Source organism: Phyllobates terribilis, unplaced genomic scaffold (genome assembly GCF_046119375.1).
Source record: "Phyllobates terribilis strain yellow unplaced genomic scaffold, ASM4611937v1 Scaffold_4__5_contigs__length_816908805, whole genome shotgun sequence".
NCBI lineage: Eukaryota > Metazoa > Chordata > Amphibia > Anura > Dendrobatidae > Phyllobates > Phyllobates terribilis.
The window spans coordinates 28,136,338-28,161,518 of record NW_027362764.1 but is presented as its reverse complement, the minus strand read 5'-3'; the positions used below and the strand labels follow the sequence as shown (position 1 = coordinate 28,161,518).

Below are 25,181 nucleotides of genomic sequence, written 5' to 3'. Positions count from 1 at the left end.
TCCTGTATATATACACTGCACAGTACCACTCCTCCTGTCCTGTATATATACACTGCACAGTACCACTTCTCCTCTCCTGTATATATACACTGCACAGTACCACTCCTCCTGTCCTGTATATATACACTGCACAGTACCACTCCTCCTGTCCTGTATATATACACTGCACAGTACCACTTCTCCTGTCCTGTATATATACACTGCACAGTACCACTCCTCCTGTCCTGTATATATACACTGCACAGTACCACTCCTCCTCTCCTGTATATATACACTGCCCAGTACCACTCCTCCTCTCCTGTATATGTACACTGCCCAGTACCACTCCTCCTCTCCTGTATATGTACACTGCACAGTACCACTCCTCCTGTCCTGTATATGTACACTGCACAGTACCACTCCTCCTGTCCTGTATATGTACACTGCACAGTACCACTCCTCCTGTCCTGTATATGTACACTGCACAGTACCACTCCTCCTGTCCTGTATATGTACACTGCACAGTACCACTCCTCCTGTCCTGTATATGTACACTGCACAGTACCACTCCTCCTGTCCTGTATATGTACACTGCACAGTACCACTCCTCCTCTCCTGTATATATACACTGCACAGTACCACTCCTCCTGTCCTGTATATATACACTGCACAGTACCACTCCTCCTGTCCTGTATATATACACTGCACAGTACCACTCCTCCTGTCCTGTATATATACACTGCACAGCACCACTCCTCCTGTCCTGTATATATACACTGCACAGTACCGCACCTCCTGTCCTGTATATATACACTGCACAGTACCACTCCTCCTGTCCTGTATATATACACTGCACAGTACCACTCCTCCTCTCCTGTATATATACACTGCACAGTACCACTCCTCCTGTCCTGTATACTGGAAGTAATCCTCAGTATGTTTGTATACACTGCACAGTACCCTTGTTTATAAAAATAAACTCGTACTCACCTTACCGCGCTTTCTCGCCGAGCAGTGGTAGTCTCCGGGTCGGGGCAGTCAGCGCAATGCCTAATATCACCCCTCCGCCCGACGTTCCCTGCCTTGTGCCAGCCTCTTGCAGGCCAGCTCCCTGCCTGAGTAAGTGGTGGAGCTGGGAGCCAATGACTCTCTGCTCCTCTACAGTTATCAGTAACTGTGTCCTGAGGATGCAGAGACTCTTGAAAGTGTGGGGATCAATACTGCCCACTGCGAACCTGCCCATTTTCCTCCAGCCCGATGGTCAGTCCGACCCTGATGTGGAATATATCCCGACACCCCGGTAGAGAGGTCGCGTCAGACCCATAACCCCTCTGGATCCCCTGAGGACATCCCTTTGCAGCCCTATACTGAATGTAGAAAATGTGCACATACTCGAAATCGCTTATGCAGTTGTTCCCGGAAGTGTATTGGCGAGTTGATGATGCACGTTCAGCTTCTCAGTCTCACGCTGTATTCCCTCCCCTGAATGATTGACAGGTCAGTGGCCACGTTCCAAAGCAAAACGACCTGTCAGTCAAGCGACATGGTTGCTGATGGCTTTCTAGCACCCACAGGCAAATTGCCGGTGTTAGCCCCCAGGAGGCTCACATTGGTCTGAAAGTCTGACCTAATATACTGCCGGGCAATGTAAAAACATCAGGCAAGGATACAATGCAATACTGAAAAAAAATAAAAATTGAAAAAGAAAATAAAAACATTTTCTGCTTTATTATGTCAAAATATACTATATAGGTATAAAGAAATGAAAACGAATCAGACGACCACATCAGCCGGAGAATAAAAAAGTTATAAAAAAAAGACAATAGTACCAATGCGTGTCTCAGAAGATGGCGAAGCAAAAAATAAGAATGTACAATTTTTATGAAGAAAAAGTTTATATATATATATATATATATATATATATATATAAAAAGTTATAAGAGTGGAAAAATTGCAGAAAAAAAGATGCTGCAGTATCTAAGGCTGTGAAGTCCTAGACTGGCGGTGTAGAGAGTGGCGGAAAAGTTTCTCTGCTTACGGGAAATTGGGTTGCACCTGACAAAGGACGTCCGCCATGGGACTTAGAGATACTAGAGGAATTTCCTACTCTCGTAGATCCCTGCAGACAATACAGCTGAGTTGGAGTCGCAGATCATAATTGCACCATAATGGAGCAGATCTTACCTGTAATTTGGCTATAAGAACCAGTCAGACTACGTGTGTGTGGCTTTTGAAGGGAAAGAGCCACCTAAAAAGTCACTTTCTTATTGTATAAACTTTTTATTTTGCCTTTATATGCAGCCTGCAATGTAAAGAATGGTGATTTTCATTTTGCTTTCATAACTGGTGGGTGAAGCATTGGCCCATTCATTTAAGAGGTTAGGAAGCAGGTACAAGGACAAGGCTCTTTTGTTGAAGGTGGCATACCTGGTGCCATGTTGTTATTTTTGCTATGGCCCCCCCCCTCCTCTGTGTAGACCATCGGTTGTACATATTGGGCACCCATAGATATCCATAGGGTCCTACGGTACTTCAATATTCCCTGATTCGAGAAGGAGGCAGATCTCCATGTATCACCAGACATCTCAAGATCTCATTATCCTTTTCCTGGGTAACTTTTGCGCTCATGCTCTGTCCTAAGGTTGGGGTGACCCTTTAATGGCAGCAGCATTACACACATTTCCCATTGTGATTCGTCATAGAATTCATTATTAAGTCCCGCCGCCATGTTTCTGGCGCCTATTTGTCCAGCGGATTCTGAAGGGTGCGGCGCGGTCCATTACCTCTAATGTGTATAATTGCTTCTGGCTCCTCATGGGGGTTGACGCTGTCAATTTCCAGTGCTTTTGTCTCTATCTGGGATAGGAATGCCACATTTTATCGGATTTTTATCGTATTTGATGTAATTATGCAAAAATAAAGTGTCTATAATTGAGCTCTTAAGTGAGGTCTGCGCTCGGTGGAATCAGCAGGTCCCCGGGGGAAGTGAAATCTTACAAATTCATTCTTTATGGCTTCTTTAGCTTTAAAAGAGAACTCCACCTTATTGTTTCAGAATAAAATGGCCTATGTGTGAATATAAGGAATAACACTTTTTCTGGCCATTATATAAATAAAGTCCTGCATTTTCATCAGTTTTCCTCTTTGCAGACTCTTTAATTTTCAGAAACTGTTGGTTGGAGACTAGCTACTAGCAATCGTGTCTCCCATACACAGCACAAGTGACAGATTCCTGCTCTACTTTCCCAATGTAGCACATGATCAGAACCAGCAGCATCATGGAGGACATTATACTGCAGCACCGAGCAGTGCAGCTGTGAATCCGGCTCTGGGTTGAGATAAAACACTCACTAGAAAGCTTCTTGAGAATGGAGGTCATTATTCTGCAGCACTAAGCAGTGCAGCTGTGGATCCAGCTCTGGAGTGAGATAAAACACTTACTAGAAAGCAGTAGCATGGAGGCCATCATACAGCAATAATTAGTAATGTAGCTGAGGCTGGTGACTTGGATAAACTTATCCTCAGAAGCAGAGGTGACTCTTGGTCTTCCTTTCCTGCGGCGGTCCTCATGTGAGCCAGTTTCTTTGTAGCGCTTGATGGTTTTTGCAACTGCACTTGGGGACACTTTCAAAGTTTGCCCAATTTTATGTACAATGTACAATTTTCAAAGTCATGAAAATACAGAAATTTCTTTAAATGAGAAGGTGTGTCCAAACTTTTGGTCTGTACTGTGTGTATATATATATATATATATATATATATATTGCCTATACTATATGGCTAAGCTGCTAAACTGGGCTCCGTATATGGTGCTTTTGTGGCTACTGTTGGACGTATACACTAATGATGGTAGGTTCGTTAATTGTTTGGGCAGATGAAGGGCTGAGAATATTGCTGCAGATTCACCGCAGATTTTCCATGTACTGAGAAATCTATTGTGAAAAATAAATAAATCAGTCACTTTCTCATGAAAATAGGTGGAATCGGAGGGGTCTGGCAGCTGCTTATTTGCTTTTTCATAGAAAATTGCTGCAATCTACTAATGATATGAATTTATATCTAATAATGGAGGCGCAACCCTAACGCTGAAATTAGAGAAGTCACGGCCTCTTGTCCGTTACTTCGGATTGTATCTATCAAAAGTCCGAAAAGAAGATAATTGTGGTGAGAAGAGGAACAGATTTTCCACTTGATTTTTCTATACTACATTCTTCTCACACGAAAAACCTAATGAGTCATAAAAATATATAAAAAGGTGAATAAAATAACTAAGAAAGGATGCAAAAAGCGCTTTAATAATGTGAAAGTGTAATAACAGAAAGTTACAGCAGCCAGCATGAGCGCAGCATTGCTATGTAAGATTGCTGCGACTCTCAGAATCCATGCAGTCAGCTCTCCATAGTGACTCTGCCCAAAAGCAATGGGTTTGGATAGTTTTCGACTCTTTCCCTTTTCCGTCTTAATCCACCATTCAGATGTATTCTCTGCTTGGATGAGCGTGCATGTGTCCTTAATCCGGAGAGGGGGTAACACCTCTGGCGATGGCTTACCTTACGCAGTAAAGAAGGATCAGGCTTGTTGAAATCCATCGTGTCCAATTTTGTTCTCCTCTGACATCTGCCAGCGGATGGGGGAATCTGGAGACCGATGCTCACATTAGATTGTTGGCCGGTTTTGTGGAAATGTGCGGTTGTGGCCGCCTTTAATAGTGCTGTATGAGCCGCCTTTATTACTCTCGGCTAATCAGAAAATATGTAAAAAATCGTCTTTAAGTGCAGAAACCAGTCTAATATGTTCAGGAGCTGTCACATGTCTTCTTCATCAGTATTCTGCCATTTCTACAGGTGCTGGAACTTTTTTCTCACTTCCCTGCATGCACTGCCCCTGTCATTATACAGTAACTTGCCTACTTGACCTGAAAGCTGGCGTCTGTTATGTCTATTTATCAGACAGGCGAGAAGGAGCATAGAGACAAAGACCCGCCCCCACTTCCTGTAGAGAGACAAAGACCCGCCCCCACTTCCTGTAGAGACAAAGACCCGCCCCCACTTCCAGTAGAGCGACAAAGACCCGCCCCCTATTCCTGTAGAGCGACAAAGACCCGCCCCCTATTCCTGTAGAGCGACAAAGACCCGCCCCCACTTCCTGTAGAGCGACAAAGACCCGCACCCACTTCCTGTAGAGCGACAAAGACCCGCACCCACTTCCTGTAGAGAGACAAAGACACGCCCTCACTTCCTGTAGAGAGACAAAGACCCGCCCCCACTTCCTGTAGAGACAAAGACCCGCCCCCACTTCCTGTAGAGACAAAGACCCGCCTCCACTTACTGTAGAGAGACAAAGACCCTCCCCCGCTTACTGTAGAGAGACAAAGACCCACCATTACTTCTTGTAGAGAGACAAAGACCCGCCCCCACTTTCTGTAGAGAGACAAAGACCCGCCCCCACTTACTGTAGAGAGACAAAGAACCACTTCCTGTAGAGAGACAAAGACCCGCCCACACTTTCTGTAGAGAGACAAAGACCCGCCCCCACTTCTTGTAGAGAGACAAAGACCCACCATTACTTCCTGTAGAGAGACAAAGACCCGCCCCCACTTCCTGTAGAGAGACAAAGACCCGCCCCCACTTCCTGTAGAGTGACAAAGACCCGCCCCCACTTCCTGTAGAGAGACAAAGACCCGCCCCCACTTCCTGTAGAGAGACAAAGACCCGCCCCCACTTACTGTAGAGAGACAAAGAACCACTTCCTGTAGAGAGACAAAGACCCGCCCACACTTTCTGTAGAGAGACAAAGACCCGCCCCCACTTCTTGTAGAGAGACAAAGACCCACCATTACTTCTTGTAGAGAGACAAAGACCCGCCCCCACTTCCTGTAGAGAGACAAAGACCCGCCCCCACTTCCTGTAGAGAGACAAAGACCCGCCCCCACTTCTAGACACAAAGACCCGCCCCCACTTACTGTAGAGAGACAAAGACCCGTCCCCAATTTCTGTAGAGATACAAAGACCCGTCCCCAATTCCTGTAGAGATACAAAGACCCGCCCCCACTTACTGTAGAGAGACAAAGACCAGCCCCCACTTACTGTAGAGAGACAAAGAACCACCTCCACTTCCTGTAGAGAGACAAAGACCTGCCCCCACTTACTGTAGAGAGACAAAGATCTGCCCCACTTACTGTACAGAGATAAAGACCTGCCCCCACTTACTGTAGAGAGACAAAGACCAGCCCCCACTTACTGTAGAGAGACAAAGATCTGCCCCCACTTACTGTAGAGAGACAAAGATCTGCCCCCACTTACTGTAGAGAGACAAAGACCCGCCCCCACTTACTGCAGAGAGACAAAGACCAGCTCCCACTTACTGTAGAGAGACAAAGATCTGCCCCCACTTACTGTAGAGAGACAAAGACCCACCCCCACTTCCTGTAGAGAGACAAAGAACCACCTCCACTTCCTGTAGAGAGACAAAGACCTGCCCTCACTTCCTGTAGTGAGACAAAGACCCGGCATGACTTCCTGTAGAGACAAAGACCTGCCCCCACCTACTGTAGAGACAAAGACCCGCCCCCATTTACTGTAGAGAGACAAAGACCCGCCCCCACTTCCTGTAGAGACAAAGACCTGTCCCCACTTCCTGTAGAGACAAAGACCCGCCCCCACTTACTGTAGAGAGACAAAGACCTGCCCCCACTTCCTGTAGAGACAAAGACCTGCCCTCACTTACTGTAGAGAGACAAAGACCCGCCCTCACTTCCTGTAGAGAGACAAAGACTTGGCTCCACTTCCTGTAGAGACAAAGATCCGCCCCCACTTCCTGTAGAGACAAAGACCTGTCCCCACTTCCTGTAGAGACAAAGACCCGCCCCCACTTACTATAGAGAGATAAAGACCCGACCCCACTTCCTGTAGAGAGACAAAGACCTGCCCTCACTTCCTGTAGAGAGACAAAGACCTGCCCTCACTTCCTGTAGAGAGACAAAGACCTGCCCTCACTTCCTGTAGAGAGACAAAGACCTGCCACCACTTACTGTAGAGAGACAAAGACTTGGCTCCACTTCCTGTAGAGACAAAGACCTGCCCTCACTTACTGTACAGAGACAAAGATCTGCCCCCACTTACTGTACAGAGATAAAGACCTGCCCCCACTTCCTGTAGAGAGACAAAGACTTGGCTCCACTTCCTGTAGAGACAAAGACCCGCCCCCACTTCCTGTAGAGAGACAAAGTCCCGCTCCCACTTCCTGTAGAGAACTGGTCATTACATTGCTACTAAAATATCTAAGCTGTGTCTAATGGTAGATAATTCTCTGTTGAGAAGCGGAGTGGTGGTTTTGATAGGGAACACGGCTTCCAATAATCTAGAAAAGAATAGAAGTGTCGTATTGTTCACTTCTTAATTTGTGAAATTTTCTGCTGAAGTTAATTTTCCTTTTTGTACAAGCCGTTACTCACCTGTGCTGGCTCCAGAGCCGGGCTTTGCTTCCTCCTTAAACGGCAGCCAGCTCATTGTGCTAGTTCACATCGGGATATTATGGTAACTTGGCGGGCACCTGTAATGCCATCATCCAGGGCCTTTTAAGACCAACTTGGAGTCTGCACGGTTCCTGTGAATTCAGGTAGAGTGCACTATGTTACTGCATGCTATCCAGGACACTAGCCACTCTTCCCCCTCATCTCTGCTACAATCAGGTGACTGATTATCTACTCAGCTCTGCTGTTCCTGGATGCTATTCGCACTTCAATTTCTGCTACAGCATGGTGCCTCAATCACCTCTTCTGTTCCTGAGTGCTGTACACACATCCAACTCTGCTGTATTAAGGTATCTGCCTGCATTGCCTACTCTCCTCTGCTGGATCAGGGTGCTGTCCACACACTCAGATCTGTTGAACCAGGATACCTGTCCCTACTTATCCAACTCAACAGCATTATGGTATCTGCCTGCATTGCCTACTCTCCTCTGCTGATTCCGGGTGCTGTCCGCACACTCAGATCTGTTGAATCATGATACCTGTCCCTACTTATCCAACTCTACAGCATTATAGTATGTGTGTCTTCTTTGCCTACTGTCCTCTGCTGATTCCGGGTGCTGTCCACACACTCAGATCTGTTGAATCATGATACCTGTCCCTACTTATGCCTGCATTGCCTACTGGCCTCTGCTGATTCCGGGTGCTGTCCACACACTCAGATCTGTTGATTCATGATACCTGTCCCTACTTATCCACCTCTACAGCATTATGGTATCTGCCTGCATTGCCTACTGTCCTCTGCTGATTTTGGGTGCTGTCCACACACTCAGATCTGTTGAATCATGATACCTGTCCCTACTTATCCAACTCTACAGCATTATAGTATGTGTGTCTTCTTTGCCTACTGTCCTCTGCTGATTCCGGGTGCTGTCCGCACACTCAGATCTGTTGAATCATGATACCTGTCCCTACTTATACAACTCTACAGCATTATGGTATCTGCCTGCATTGCCTACTCTCCTCTGCTGATTTCGGGTGCTGTCCACACACTCAGATCTGTTGAATCATGATACCTGTCCCTACTTATCCAACTCTACAGCATTATGGTATCTGCCTGCATTGCCTACTCTCCTCTGCTGATTTCGGGTGCTGTCCACACACTCAGATCTGTTGAATCATGATACCTGTCCCTACTTATCCAACTCTACAGCATTATGGTATCTGGCTGCATTGCCTACTGTCTTCTGCTGATTCCGGGTGCTGTCCGCACACTCAGATCTGTTGAATCATGATACCTGTCCCTACTTATCCAACTCTACAGCATTATGGTATCTGCCTGCATTGCCTACTCTCCTCTGCTGATTCCGGGTGCTGTCCGCACACTCAGATCTGTTAAATCATGATACCTGTCCGTACTTATCCAACTCTACAGCATTATGGTATCTGCCTGCATTGCCTACTCTCCTCTGCTGGATCAGGGTGCTGTCCACACACTCAGATCTGTTGAATCAGGATACCTGTCCCTACTTATCCAACTCTACAGCATTATGGTATCTGCCTGCATTGCCTACAGTCCTCTGCTGATTCCGGGTGCTGTCCGCACACTCAGATCTGTTGAATCACAGTACCTGACTACCTAATCATCCCTAATCCTAATTGTGGTCTGCACACTCGTCTCTGCTGAATCTTGCGCTTCCAGCTCTCCAGATCCTCATGGCTTCCTGCATATCCGGCTGTACTGGTCCTCACTGTTCCACATGTTGCTCGGCTCGCCCAGTTCTGTTGTATCATCCTCACCTGCGGCCTAACAAATCCACCTTGCCGTGTGAGCCCATTCCAGATGTATAGCGGTGGCCATGCCAGATTCTTCCTTCCTTAATAGATGATACAGCTGTAGCAGAGACGACAGTAATGGAAATCCCCCCCTCCTCCTCCTCCGCCTTCTCTGAGGCTTCTGCCTTTTATTCATCCTGAGGATCCAAACTTCTCAGAGAGAACTAATCTTTAATCTCATTCCAAACCCTCTTAGGTTTCATTTCTTGGCTTAGCCGGGACGATCTCACTAAACGCCGAGAGCCGTTATCTCTCACTTTAGGGCTTTTATTCTGGCCGGCTGTCTGAACCGGAGCAATCAGGAAATCTTGCCGGATATTAGGGATGAAAGATGTTGATCAGATGGGCGGCCGCACCGGATTATTTCATTAATGACTTCTCACTACTGATTATGTAACAGCTGCCCACAATGGTTTCTTTAAGAAAAAAAATGTGTTTATTCAAAATTTCAGCTGCCGCAGACATTGGTGACGATGGTCAGATGTAATGAAGCTGATGGCAGTGCTGAGACTTCCTGCTGGTGGAGGGGAGGGAGAGCTGCTTCATTCCCAGCCTGGACAGAGGTGCTCACATGGCTGCTGCGCAGAGCGCCCAGGAAGGTTAACCCCTTCTCATCTGCTGTACAGAGCGCTCAGGAAGGTTAACCCCTTCTTGTCTGCTGTACAGAGCGCTCAGGAAGGTTAACCCCTTCTCATCTGCTGTACAGAGCGCTCAGGAAGGTTAACCTCTTCTCATCTGCTGTACAGAGCGCTCAGGAAGGTTAACCCCTTCTTGTCTGCTGTACAGAGCGCTCAGGAAGGTTAACCCCTTCTCATCTGCTGTACAGAGCGCTCAGGAAGGTTAACCCCTTCTCATCTGCTGTACAGAGCGCTCAGGAAGGTTAACCCCTTCTTGTCTGCTGTACAGAGCGCTCAGGAAGGTTAACCCCTTCTCATCTGCTGTACAGAGCGCTCAGGAAGGTTAACCTCTTCTCATCTGCTGTACAGAGCGCTCAGGAAGGTTAACCCCTTCTTGTCTGCTGTACAGAGCGCTCAGGAAGGTTAACCCCTTCTCATCTGCTGTACAGAGCGCTCAGGAAGATTAACCCCTTCTCATCTGCTGCGCAGAGCGCTCAGGAAGGTTAACCCCTTCTCATCTCCTGCACAGAGCGCTCAGGAAGGTTAACCCCTTCTCATCTCCTGCACAGAGCGCTCGGGAAGGTTAACCCCTTCTCATCTGCTGTACAGAGCGCTCAGGAAGATTAACCCCTTCTCATCTGCTGCGCAGAGCGCTCAGGAAGGTTAACCCCTTCTCATCTCCTGCACAGAGCGCTCAGGAAGGTTAACCCCTTCTCATCTCCTGCACAGAGCGCTCGGGAAGGTTAACCCCTTCTCATCTGCTGTACAGAGCGCTCAGGAAGATTAACCCCTTCTCATCTGCTGCGCAGAGCGCTCAGGAAGGTTAACCCCTTCTCATCTCCTGCACAGAGCGCTCAGGAAGGTTAACCCCTTCTCATCTCCTGCACAGAGCGCTCGGGAAGGTTAACCCCTTCTCATCTGCTGTACAGAGCGCTCAGGAAGATTAACCCCTTCTCATCTGCTGCGCAGAGCGCTCAGGAAGGTTAACCCCTTCTCATCTCCTGCACAGAGCGCTCAGGAAGGTTAACCCCTTCTCATCTGCTGTACAGAGCGCTCAGGAAGGTTAACCCCTTCTCATCTGCTGTACAGAGCGCTCAGAAAGATTAACCCCTTCTCATCTGCTGTACAGAGCGCTCAGAAAGATTAACCCCTTCTCATCTGCTGTACAGAGCGCTCAGGAAGGTTAACCCCTCATCATCTGCTGCGCAGCGCGCTCAGGAAGGTTAACCTCTTCTCATCTGCTGCGCAGAGCGCTCAGGAAGGTTAACCCCTTCTCATCTGCTGCGCAGAGTGCTCGGGATAATTAACCTCCTCTCATCTCCTGCACAGAGCGCTCTCGGGAAGGTTAACCCCTTCTCATCTGCTGCACAGAGCGCTCAGAAAGGTTAACCCCTTCTTGTCTGATGTATAAAGTGCTGAGGAAGGTTAACCCCTTCTCATCTGCTGCACAGAGCACTCAGGAAGGTTAACCCCTTCTTGTCTGATGTATAAAGTGCTGAGGAAGGTTAACCCCTTTTCATGTGCTATACAAAGCGCTCAGTAAAATTAACCCCTTCTTGTCTGCTGCACATAGCGTTCAGGAAAGTTAACTCCTCATGTGCTGTACAGATCGCTCAGTAAAATTAACCCCCTTCTTGTCTGCTGTACAGAGCTAGGCTTCATGGAGTGCAAAGCAGGGGGGATATTCAGTAGGGCCTCACCTACCATACTAACCCACTGGCACCCCGTGATCACACTGTAGGGGGCGATAGGGATTGAGATCATATAAAATCCAGTGTTAGAGACTGACAGCAGCGTCTGGGGCAGAGATCGGAGCTGGCTGCTGATAGAGGCAGCGTCCGGTGACCAATGCAGGAAATTACTGACTTTGAAACCAAGATAAAAGATAGACACCTAAAAAATAACTTTTATTAATAGTTTAAAAGCATCTAGGACTAGTAATTGTTATAAACGTGTGTTTTCACCTGGAATATATGGGTGCGAAATTATATGCAAGGTGTCAGCTCCATATATGATAGATAACCTGCTGGAATAGTTACCTTTGTTTTTTTACCCCCTGGGGGGGGGGGGTAATTAATCTTTCAGATAAAAAGCGTGTTGAAAATACATTTTTAGACGGTAGTTATTCCATATACAATGATTTGTGTCACCTGAATCTTTGGTTGAGATATTATAATATATATATATATATATGCATGTACTATTTTCATTCTTTTTCTGTCTGTGTCCATAGAACGTGGTCAGGGTTTGTACTAGGGCGATCAGGGACACCGACGTTCAGCGGGTGCGCCACTTCGCAAAACATTATGGTGCCAACCTCCGCTGCCAGGTAGGGTGAGAAAAAGGGACGGCTGGGGACTTGATAGGTCTGCTGCATAACTGTCTGGCACAATGAGAGTAATGATGATCAGATCTCAAAACCATGAAGGTTTTTTTTTTTTCGTTTATACGTTGAACAATGATTTTAAACTATTAATAAAAGTTATTTTTTAGGGGTCTTATCCTTTTTCTTGGTTTCTGAGGCCCTGCTCCCTACTTCTTGATCTGGTTGTCGCAGGAAATGACTGACCAGCGCTCACATGGATGATGGACAGGGTCTGGTGAATGCGTGTTTAGGCTGCAGATGATGGTGGATGAGCTAGGAACCGATCGTCATGTAGTGCGGAGGCTTTTCTAGGATACGTGCACACAGAGTTCTTTTGGATCACTCTTCGGCTGTGTGCACACGGTGTGTATTTCCTCTGCAGATTTTCATTTGAACGTTGGGCTTTGGCTATTTGGTAACACGTAATTGATCGGTGGGGGTCCATGTTGTGGCGGGAAGGTGCGACAGCGCAGCACGCGCTCAGCCTTCGCTGCAGTCGTTCCCTCAGTGGCTGCTGGAAAAAGCCGAGCGCCGCGGTCAGCAGCCGGAGCGGAATGATTGGCGCTGCGGTTCTACATGTGCACTGCAACTCAATTCTAAAAAGTGCCGAATTGTGCCGATCAGTGGGGTCCACCGATCCTGTGCATAGTGATAACTTCACTAGACAACCCCTTAAAGGCCAAGGAGGAGGCATTAGGTTTACTGAGGAGAGCTGGAGAAATTCCTGGGACTGGGACGGGTCCGCCTTCAGGGCACTTACCAGATCATTTACATAACCAAAACCCAATCAAAACTCCATTCTCTTGTATCCCAAAACCTGTACGTGTGAACCCACCCTTTACTTACTACAGCTGAGGGTTTGTAACAGTTGGATCCAGTGCAGACAATCATGAACACTGTCTCCAACTGGTACATTGTAACAACCCATCAGCCTGGACCCCAGACTGATACATGTTACCTGCACTGATACATTGTAACAACCCATCAGCCTGGACCGCAGACTGATACATGTTACCTGCACTGATACATTGTAACAATCCACCAGCCTGGATCCCAGACTGATACATGTTACCTGCACTGATACATTGTAACAATCCACCAGCCTGGACCCCAGACTGATACATGTTACCTGCACTGATACATTGTAACAATCCACCAGCCTGGATCCCAGACTGATACATGTTACCTGCACTGATACATTGTAACAATCCACCAGCCTGATACATGTTACCTGCACTGATACATTGTAACAATCCACCAGCCTGGATCCCAGACTGATACATGTTACCTGCACTGATACATTGTAACAATCCACCAGCCTGGACCCCCAGACTGATACAATGTATCAGTGCAGGTAGCATGTATCAGTCTGGGGTCCGAGCTGATGGGTTGTTACAATGTATCAGTGCTGGTAACATGTAACAACTCACCAGCCTGGACCCCAGACTGATACAATGTATCAGTGCAGGTAACATGTATCAGTCTGGAGTCCAGGCTGGTGAGTTGTTACAATGTATCAGTGCAGGTAACATATAACAACTCACCAGCCTGGACCCCAGACTGATACATGTTACCTGCACTGATACATTGTAACAACCCATCAGCCTGGACTCCAGACTGATACATGTTACCTGCACTGATACATTGTAACAACCCATCAGCCTGGACTCCAGTCTGATACATGTACCTGTACTGATACATTGTAACAACCCACCAGCCTGGACCCCAAACTGATACATGTTACCTGCACTGATACATTGTAATAACCCACTAGCCTGGACCCCAAACTGATACATGTTACCTTCACTGATACATTGTAACAACCCACCAGCCTGGACCCCCAGACTGATACATGTACCTGCACTGATACATTGTAACAACCCATCAGCCTGCACCCCAGACCGATACATGTTACCTGCACTGATACATTGTAACAACCCATCAGCCTTCACCCCAGACTGATATATGTACCTTCACTGATACATTGTGTCAGGGATTCACAGCGACAGGGGTGACACCGGGGAGATCACACAATATCTCACCGTTGCCGTCACTCTGTCAAGATTTCATCAGGGATCCCCGAGCACACGGTCCCCACTACTCACTACGGCGGTATCGGCAAGCGACCAGTGAGCATATGGCGTCACACCTCCGGATTCCAAAGCATGGAATATGTGTATACGCCCCGTACGGTCACTGTCAGCTTCACGATAACCCAAATATTATTATTCTCTGCCACCACCATCCATATTTGAAATATAACACAGGCCTGCGTTCTGGTAGTGTATGGCTTTGGGAAAGGGAACGATTACAGAGCAAAAGAAACAGAACTATTACATTTTATATTTAATCCAAACGGGAGGCAGTGTTATGAAAAATATACAAGATTTTACAAAAGGGGACAATACAATACATAGGCAGTTGCACAAAATAATAAGGATTAAAGAAGAAACTTACTCTATACAGTTTGCAGGGACAAATCAGCATAAGTCGAGGAGGGGCTCCCCGATTTGATTTGAGGGTTATCAAACGCGATCCGTTGCTTATAGTATCTATATCCCCCTGGCAAAGAATATGGATCAATTTTCAGTTGGCTTTTTTAGTCTAAGGGAAGATCTTAGGCACCACACACCCCCCATGCTGACATCACAGGGCTGGTCTCCAGCCTGCACATTTGATTTAAGATACCTGTTTTTTTGGATATCTTATTGCTGGTTGATCCCAGAAGCCCAAAAGTGATACCATATTTTCTATTATGATTTTACCTTCATTTAGAGACCATACATGGCATAGTTGTGATCTGCTATTTTGTTACTTTTGCGCCACAGTCCCCCGGAGGGGCTTACGGCTATGAAAAAATAAGCATCTTGTTCCTTGGCTGACTCTGCTACTAAAAATATGGGTCCCATCATTATCAGAATTATGTAATTTCCAATATTCCATATTTCGTATCGATGCCCAGAAGTCTGGAGACTTCGGTTAAATTCCCTTTGAAGGGAGATCAGTGCTGCTGACGTGTAGGATTATCTAGACTGATACAATTGTTACGAGCCCTCTGCTGTGAGAAGTATGAGGTCAGGAAGGTTTCGTACCGATTGTCATTCAGCTTTTCCTACAACAGATATAGCAGATTTTTCAGAAAAGGGGATAATCATAGGGGACCCTGGACGATGTCCTCATCCCCGGGCGGTCACGTCTTTAACCCTGCGTTCACCGCGGGCGGTCACGGCTTAGTTTTCGCTGGCTCTGCGCTGTGCCGCGGGCAGAGGTTAAGTGATGTTTGTCTTCAGTTAATTAACTCGATGCATTAACGATCGAGAATCCCAAACATGTCAGAAATGAGCGACCCCTGGTTTATTGGAAGCGTCCGCGCTCCCGGAGTCACTGATACCGGAGGCGGGGAGATGATAAGACGCAGGAGGCGGAGCTGATTATTAACTAATTACAGCCCTAATTAGCATCAGACTAGTGACCGCACAGGAGAGCGTAGTGTATCTAATCCTATCCTGTGTGATACTGGTTGCTGGGCTGCATATCTAAGCTTGTCATGTGTGATACTCTCTGCTGAGCTGTGTATCTAATCCTATCCTGTGCGATACTGTCTGCTGAGCTGTGTATCTAATCCTATCCTGTGTGATACTGTCTGCTGAGCCGTGTATCTAATCCTATCCTGTGCGATACTGTCTGCTGAGCTGTGTATCTAATCCTATCCTGTGCGATACTGTCTGCTGAGCCGTGTATCTAATCCTCTCCTGTGTGATACTGTCTGCTGAGCCGTGTATCTAATCCTATTCTGTGTGATACTGTCTGCTGAGCCGTGTATCTAATCCTATCCTGTGCGATACTGTCTGCTGAGCTGTGTATCTAATCCTATCCTGTGTGATACGGTCTGCTGAGCCGTGTATCTAATCCTATCCTGTGCGATACTGTCTGCTGAGCCATGTATCTAATCCTATCATGTGTGATACTGTCTGCTGAGCTGTATCTCTAATCCTGCCCTGTGTGATACTGTCTGCTGAGCTGTGTATCTAATCCTCTCCTGTGTGATACTGTCTGTTGAGCTGTGTATCTAATTCTCTCCTGTGTGATACTGTCTGATGAGCTGTGTATCTGATCCTCTCCTGTGTGATACTATCTTCTCAGCTGTGTATCTAATCCTCTCCTGTGTGATACTGTCTGTTGAGCTGTGTATCTAATCCTCTCCTGTGTGATACTGTCTGATGAGCTGTGTATCTAATCCTATCATGTGTGATACTGTCTGCTGAGCTGTGTATCTAATCCTCTCCTGTGTGATACTGTCTGCTGAGCTGTATCTCTAATCCTGCCCTGTGTGATACTGTCTGCTGAGCCGTGTATCTAATCCTCTCCTGTGTGATACTGTCTGCTGAGCTGTGTATCTAATCCTATCCTGTGTGATACTGTCTGCTGAGCTGTGTATCTCATCCTATCCTGTGTGATACTGTCTGCTGAGCCGTGTATCTAATCCTCTCCTGTGTGATACTGTCTGCTGAGCTGTGTATCTAATCCTATTCTGTGTGATACTGTCTGCTGAGCTGTGTATCTAATCCTATTCTGTGTGATACTGTCTGCTGAGCTGTGTATCTGATCCTCTCCTGTGTGATACTATCTTCTCAGCTGTGTATCTAATCCTCTCCTGTGTGATACTGTCTGTTGAGCTGTGTATCTAATCCTCTCCTGTGTGATACTGTCTGATGAGCTGTGTATCTAATCCTATCATGTGTGATACTGTCTGCTGAGCTGTGTATCTAATCCTCTCCTGTGTGATACTGTCTGCTGAGCCATGTATCTAATCCTATCATGTGTGATACTGTCTGCTGAGCTGTATCTCTAATCCTGCCCTGTGTGATACTGTCTGCTGAGCCGTGTATCTAATCCTCTCCTGTGTGATACTGTCTGCTGAGCTGTGTATCTAATCCTATCCTGTGTGATACTGTCTGCTGAGCTGTGTATCTCATCCTATCCTGTGTGATACTGTCTGCTGAGCTGTGTATCTAATCCTATTCTGTGTGATACTGTCTGCTGAGCTGTGTATCTAATCCTCTCCTGTGTGATACTGTCTGCTGAGCCATGTATCTAATCCTCTCCTGTGTGATACTGTCTGCTGAGCCGTGTATCTAATCCTCTCCTGTGTGATACTGTCTGCTGAGCCGTGTATCTAATCCTATCCTGTGTGATACTGTCTGCTGAGCTGTGTATCTCATCCTATCCTGTGTGATACTGTCTGCTGAGCTGTGTATCTAATCCTATTCTGTGTGATACTGTCTGCTGAGCTGTGTATCTAATCCTCTCCTGTGTGATACTATCTTCTCAGCTGTGTATCTAATCCTCTCCTGTGTGACACTGTCTGCTGAGCTGTGTATCTAATCCTCTCCTGTGTGATACTGTCTGCTGAGCTGTGTATCTAATCCTATCATGTGTGATACTGTCTGCTGAGCTGTGTATCTAATCCTCTCCTGTGTGATACTGTCTGCTGAGCTGTATCTCTAATCCTGCCCTGTGTGATACTGTCTGCTGAGCCATGTATCTAATCCTATCCTGTGATACCGTCTGCTGAGCCGTGTATCTCATCCTATCCTGTGTGATACCGTCTGCTGAGCTGTGTATCTAATCCTATCCTGTGTGATACTGACTGCTGAGCTGTGTATCTCATCCTATCCTGTGTGATACTGTCTGCTGAGCTGTGTATCTAATCCTATTCTGTGTGATACTGTCTGCTGAGCTGTGTATCTAATCCTATCCTGTGTGATACTGTCTGCTGAGCTGTGTATCTCATCCTATCCTGTGTGATACTGTCTGCTGAGCTGTGTATCTAATCCTATTCTGTGTGATACTGTCTGCTGAGCTGTGTAACTGATCCTCTCCTGTGTGATACTATCTTCTCAGCTGTGTATCTAATCCTCTCCTGTGTGATACTGTCTGTTGAGCTGTGTATCTAATCCTCTCCTGTGTGATACTGTCTGCTGACCCGTGTATCTAATCCTATCCTGTGTGATACTGTCTGCTGAGCCGTGTATCTAATCCTCTCCTGTGTGATACTGTCTGCTGACCCGTGTATCTAATCCTATCCTGTGTGATACTGTCTGCTGAGCCGTGTATCTAATCCTATCCTGTGTGATACTGTCTGTTGAGCTGTGTATCTAATCCTCTCCTGTGTGATGCTGTCTGCTGAGCTGTGTATCTGATCCTCTCCTGTGTGATACTGTCTGCTGAGCTGTGTATCTGATCCTCTCCTGTGTGATACTGTCTGCTGAGCCGTGTATCTGATCCTCTCCTGTGTGATACTGTCTGCTGAGCTGTGTATCTGATCCTCTCCTGTGTGATACTGTCTGCTGAGCTGTGTATCTGATCCTCTCCTGTGTGATACTGTCTGCTGAGCCGTGTATCTGATCCTCTCCTGTGTGATACTGTCTGCTGAGCTGTGTATCTGATCCTCTCCTGTGTGATACTGTCTGCTGAGCTGTGTATCTAATCCTCTCCTGTGTGATACTGTCTGCTGAGCCGTGTATCTAATCCTCTCTTGTGTGATACTGTCTGCTGAGCTGTGTATCTGATCCTCTCCTGTGTGATACTGTCTGTTGAGCTGTGTATCTGATCCTCTCCTGTGTGATACTGTCTGTTGAGCTGTGTATCTGATCCTCTCCTGTGTGATACTGTCTGTTGAGCTGTGTATCTAATCCTCTCCTGTGTGATGCTGTCTGCTGAGCTGTGTATCTGATCCTCTCCTGTGTGATACTGTCTGTTGAGCTGTGTATCTGATCCTCTCCTGTGTGATACTGTCTGCTGAGCCGTGTATCTAATCCTCTCCTGTGTGATACTGTCTGCTGAGCTGTGTATCTAATCCTATCCTGTGCGATACTGTCTGCTGAGCTGTGTATCTAATCCTATCCTGTGTGATACTGTCTGCTGAGCTGTGTATCTAATCCTATCCTGTGTGATACGGTCTGCTGAGCCGTGTATCTAATCCTATCCTGTGCGATACTGTCTGCTGAGCCATGTATCTAATCCTATCATGTGTGATACTGTCTGCTGAGCTGTATCTCTAATCCTGCCCTGTGTGATACTGTCTGCTGAGCTGTGTATCTAATCCTATCCTGTGTGATACTGTCTGCTGAGCTGTGTATCTCATCCTATCCTGTGTGATACTGTCTGCTGAGCTGTGTATCTAATCCCATCCTGTGTGATACTGTCTGCTGAGCCGTGTATCTGATCCTCTCCTGTGTGATACTATCTTCTCAGCTGTGTATCTAATCCTCTCCTGTGTGATACTGTCTGTTGAGCTGTGTATCTAATCCTCTCCTGTGTGATACTGTCTGATGAGCTGTGTATCTGATCCTCTCCTGTGTGATACTGTGTGCTGAGCTGTGTATCTAATCCTCTCCTGTGTGATACTGTCTGATGAGCTGTGTATCTAATCCTATCATGTGTGATACTGTCTGCTGAGCTGTGTATCTAATCCTCTCCTGTGTGATACTGTCTGTTGAGCTGTGTATCTAATCCTCTCCTGTGTGATACTGTCTGATGAGCTGTGTATCTAATCCTATCCTGTGTGATACTGTCTGTTGAGCTGTGTATCTAATCCTCTCCTGTGTGATACTGTCTGATGAGCTGTGTATCTAATCCTATCATGTGTGATACTGTCTGCTGAGCTGTGTATCTAATCCTCTCCTGTGTGATACTGTCTGTTGAGCCGTGTATCTAATCCTCTCCTGTGTGATACTGTCTGCTGAGCTGTGTATCTAATCCTCTCCTGTGTGATACTGTCTGTTGAGCTGTGTATCTAATCCTCTCCTGTGTGATACTGTCTGATGAGCTGTGTATCTAATCCTATCATGTGTGATACTGTCTGCTGAGCTGTGTATCTAATCCTCTCCTGTGTGATACTGTCTGCTGAGCTGTATCTCTAATCCTGCCCTGTGTGATACTGTCTGCTGAGCCATGTATCTAATCCTATCATGTGTGATACTGTCTGCTGAGCTGTATCTCTAATCCTGCCCTGTGTGATACTGTCTGCTGAGCCGTGTATCTAATCCTCTCCTGTGTGATACTGTCTGCTGAGCTGTGTATCTAATCCTATCCTGTGTGATACTGTCTGCTGAGCTGTGTATCTCATCCTATCCTGTGTGATACTGTCTGCTGAGCTGTGTATCTAATCCTATTCTGTGTGATACTGTCTGCTGAGCTGTGTATCTGATCCTCTCCTGTGTGATACTATCTTCTCAGCTGTGTATCTAATCCTCTCCTGTGTGATACTGTCTGTTGAGCTGTGTATCTAATCCTCTCCTGTGTGATACTGTCTGCTGAGCCGTGTATCTAATCCTATCCTGTGTAATACTGTCTGCTGAGCCGTGTATCTAATCCTCTCCTGTGTGATACTGTCTGATGAGCTGTGTATCTAATCCTATCATGTGTGATACTGTCTGCTGAGCTGTGTATCTAATCCTCTCCTATGTGATACTGTCTGCTGAGCTGTATCTCTAATCCTGCCCTGTGTGATACTGTCTGCTGAGCCATGTATCTAATCCTATCCTGTGTGATACTGTCTGCTGAGCTGTATCTCTAATCCTGCCCTGTGTGATACTGTCTGCTGAGCCGTGTATCTAATCCTCTCCTGTGTGATACTGTCTGCTGAGCTGTGTATCTAATCCTATCCTGTGTGATACTGTCTGCTGAGCTGTGTATCTCATCCTATCCTGTGTGATACTGTCTGCTGAGCTGTGTATCTAATCCTATTCTGTGTGATACTGTCTGCTGAGCCGTGTATCTAATCCTATCCTGTGTGATACTGTCTGCTGAGCCGTGTATCTAATCCTATCCTGTGTGATACTGTCTGCTGAGCCGTGTATCTAATCCTATTCTGTGTGATACTGTCTGCTGAGCTGTGTATCTAATCCTATCCTGTGCGATACTGTCTGCTGAGCTGTGTATCTAATCCTATCCTGTGTGATACGGTCTGCTGAGCCGTGTATCTAATCCTATCATGTGTGATACTGTCTGCTGAGCTGTATCTCTAATCCTGCCCTGTGTGATACTGTCTGCTGAGCCGTGTATCTAATCCTCTCCTGTGTGATACTGTCTGCTGAGCTGTGTATCTAATCCTATCCTGTGTGATACTGTCTGCTGAGCTGTGTATCTCATCCTATCCTGTGATACTGTCTGTTGAGCTGTGTATCTAATCCTCTCCTGCGTGATACTGTCTGATGAGCTGTGTATCTAATCCTATCATGTGTGATACTGTCTGCTGAGCCCTGTATCTCATCCTATCCTGTGTGATACTGTCTGCTGAGCTGTGTATCTCATCCTATCCTGTGTGATACTGTCTGCTGAGCTGTGTATCTAATCCTCTCCTGTGTGATACTGTCTGCTGAGCTGTGTATCTAATCCTATTCTGTGTGATACTGTCTGCTGAGCTGTGTAACTGATCCTCTCCTGTGTGATACTATCTTCTCAGCTGTGTATCTAATCCTCTCCTGTGTGATACTGTCTGCTGAGTCGTGTATCTAATCCTATCCTGTGTGATACTGGCTGCTGAGCTGTGTATCTAATCCTATCCTGTGTGATACTGTCTGCTGAGCCGTGTATCTAATCCTCTCCTGTGTGATACTGTCTGCTGAGCCGTGTATCTAATCCTCTCCTGTGTGATACTGTCTGCTGAGCTGTGTGTCTGGGCTGATCACGTCCTAGCACTACTGCCCCATCATTGCCGGCTCCGGTGTGTGTAGTGAGCCATGTGCGGTGATTTGGGGGGGCCGTGCCGGCAGCTTCTCGGATAATCCGGTGTATGGGATCACTGCTCCTCATAAGCTTCCACTTTGATTGGTTTATCTCTTAATCCTCGACTTTCACTTTTCCTGACTCTGAGTGATGGGGTCGCGCCCTCGGTCCTGAGGTCGGGCACCAGCACGTGGCGATGACATATACCGATGGTAAGTGTGCACTATACACCTGTAATCACCATTATCCCCCTTTGTTAATTTGGTTTATTATCAAAAATCACAAACTTTCTGCTGTTTGTAACCAATGAAACTTGAAAGTGGTGTCTTCAAATTCAGCACAAGATGTCACTTTTACTGACTCCTGCAGTCTTTGATTTATCACCCCTTCATGAACAGCTTCTTTAGTCCTTAATAGAGCCCTTCTGGCTGTTATGACCTGCTGCCCCTCTGGCTGTTATGACCTGATGCAGAAGTGATGGATCACCAGACACCAGCTTCCGTCAGTGTTTCTGAGGAATCATAGCCCATTCATCATGGGCAACGGCCTCCAGGTCTCTAATATTCTTGGGTTTGCTGCAACCGCCTTTTTCTAATCCCATCAAAGATTTTCAATGGGGTTCAGGTTAAGTGACTGTAGCGGCCGCTCCAGATTCTTCTACAACTTCTTCTGAAACCAAGGCTTGTGGACTGTGAGTTATGATGGGGTCCTTGTCCTGTTGGAAGATCCAATTACACACAAGCTTCAGCTCATAGAAGGCATGACGTCTTCCCTTAGGGTTTACTAATACTTGATTGAAGCCATCTTTTCCTTCATACGCCGTGTCACTGAGCCAATGCCATCCTTTACTGTAGTTATCACTGAGCCACCACCATGCTTCACTGTAGACATCACTGAGACACCATCATGCTTTAATGTAGCCTTCACCTAGCCACTGCCATTCTTCACTGTAGATATCACTGAGCCACCGCAATGCTTCAGTGTAGACAACAGAGAAACCTCTGTGCTTCACTGTAGGCTTCACCGAGCCTCCACTATCCTACACTGTAAGCATCACCAAAGTCCTGCTATGCTTCACTGTAGACATCACCGAGCCACCACTATTTTTCACTGTAGACATCACCGAAGCCATGCTATGTTTCACTGTAGACATCACAAAGCTCCCGCCATGCTTCACTGTAGACAACACTGAGACACCATCATGCTTCACTGTAGCCTTCACCTAGCCACTGCCATTCTTCACTGTAGATATCACCGAGCCACCACCATGCATCACTGTAGACATCACTGAGCCACCACCATTCTACACTGTAAGTATTACTGAACCCCCGTCATGCTTGATTGCAAGCATTATTGCGCCTCCGGCGTAATTCACTGTCAGCATCACCTAGCCCTTGCCATGCTTCACTGTAGACATCAGCCACCACCATGCTTCATTGTAGACATCACCAACCCACCATACTACACTGTGTTGACCACCCGCCTCCTCAGGAATCTGGTGGCAGCCGGTGACAGCTTTAACTTTCTGCCCCCTTCTTGCTTTATGCTGTGGTCATCTGATTTTTGCTGGAGAACCATTTTGAGGATGTGAGCGTCTAAGAACCTGTTCAGAAATGGTCTGCAGAATACGAGAACCCAGAATCTACTGATTCATCCATTGAACCGCCAGGTAGTGCAAAGTGACTTTGAAAAGCGAGTCCGAGTGGCAATGCTTGTGTAGATTTTCCCCTTTCTTAGACTCCTGATGGGTGTGCATATTTTTGCAGCCCGCTTTGTATCTTGCTTTGAGCTTGTTAGAGTGATTGTGGCAGAGCGGGCATACATTCCTGCCTGGCAGGATAATTGGTTCCCGGCACTGGAGAAACGCTGAGCCTTACATGTGAGATAGCATTGAATAATTTATGAGCGCTGTATGAATATAAGAACGATGGTCCCTTTAATCCGTCTCCGCCGCCGCCGCTTCTTCTTTATACTGGTGACCAATCCGACCTGCAGTCAGGAAAACAAGCGGCAACGCTCCATCGCTTTCCTATTTGCCAGGATTTTGTAGGCGTACGATGTATTGTTTGTGTGCGCTGAGGCACAGGCGGCTTTTTAAGATAGGATTTTATCCCTTTTCCTGCCTCGTTTGGGGAATTTCTAATGCCGCTGGTTAAAAATAATGGTATGAAGTCCGATCACTGAAGATTGGAAAATGTCACATCGTAGGGTTATGGCTAATCGTTTCTCCCCGTTAGTGTGGATTTGCAGTGATTATGCTGGATCGCCGCTCCATTCATTACCTATAAACCCGATAAACAATGAATGGAGCAGCGGTCGCACGTCCGGTTTTTGCAACGCCATATTGTAACGGGTAGAAACTCCCTGATTCTCCGGGTGATGCGGGTCGCAGCAGTGGGGACACCCACTGATCAGCAAGTGATCACCTATCCTGTGCCGCTGGCCCCGAACTGTGTGCTCTCCCATGCGGTTGGCAGCGGCAATCGATCAAGCCACCTAAAGAGCAGCGCTTACAAGCTAAATAGAAAAGAACTTGTAAGCGCTGCACTTCTTGTCTAAGGGGTCGGCCTCAGCTAACTGCAAAGGTGGTCGGTAACCTAGGCGATTGAGCAATCAGTAATAAAATTTAAATCTTGAGAAGGGAGAGAATTTTTTGTGCACATGGCCATATAGCGATTTTTATTTATTTTTTTACAAAAATCAAAATGGGATTTCGTAAGAGACAATTAGTGAAGTAGAGGTCGTTCCTAAAACTTCACAAAGGTCATTGCTGATCTCCGAGACTTTGTCTGTAAAGAGAGAAATAAAATATAATTAGATATTAGAGTTTTTTTACAGTTGTGGTCATAAAATATGCAAGATGTGGGAGTAGGTAGATACCGGTGACACCTCCGCCTCTATAAATAAAGGCGATATATAGGATATATACATTAAGCCTGGATTCTTCCAAGCCTGGTAGATCCCCATAGACTTTAGTGGCTGAGTCTAATCCACAATACAGATGAGAATAGGACGATGTCTGAGGCCAGGGACAGACGAGCGTATGAAAAATCATCCATAAAACTGGGACCATTTTCAACCATCCTGGTGTCATCCGTATTCGTACATTTAAATTATAAAATGTACATGATCAAACACAGTTCCTTAGGGTAATAATGGAAATGTATCCGTAAAAATTGGATGA

The 25,181-nt window shown here is 46.5% G+C and overlaps 1 protein-coding gene and 1 long non-coding RNA gene across 2 annotated transcripts in view; one reads left to right on the top strand and one right to left on the bottom strand.

The window, feature by feature from the left end:
* LOC141264609 (voltage-gated inwardly rectifying potassium channel KCNH2-like) overlaps positions 1-25,181 on the top strand; it is a 64,550-nt gene that overhangs the window by 29,697 nt on the left and 9,672 nt on the right. The gene's annotated exons all lie outside the window — the stretch shown is intronic.
* On the bottom strand, positions 6,815-9,390 carry LOC141264154 (uncharacterized). The gene is made up of 3 exons (XR_012319809.1): positions 9,248-9,390; positions 7,433-7,584; positions 6,815-7,338 (listed from the first exon to the last, which is right to left on the bottom strand). It is a non-coding gene; the product is annotated as an uncharacterized lncRNA (long non-coding RNA).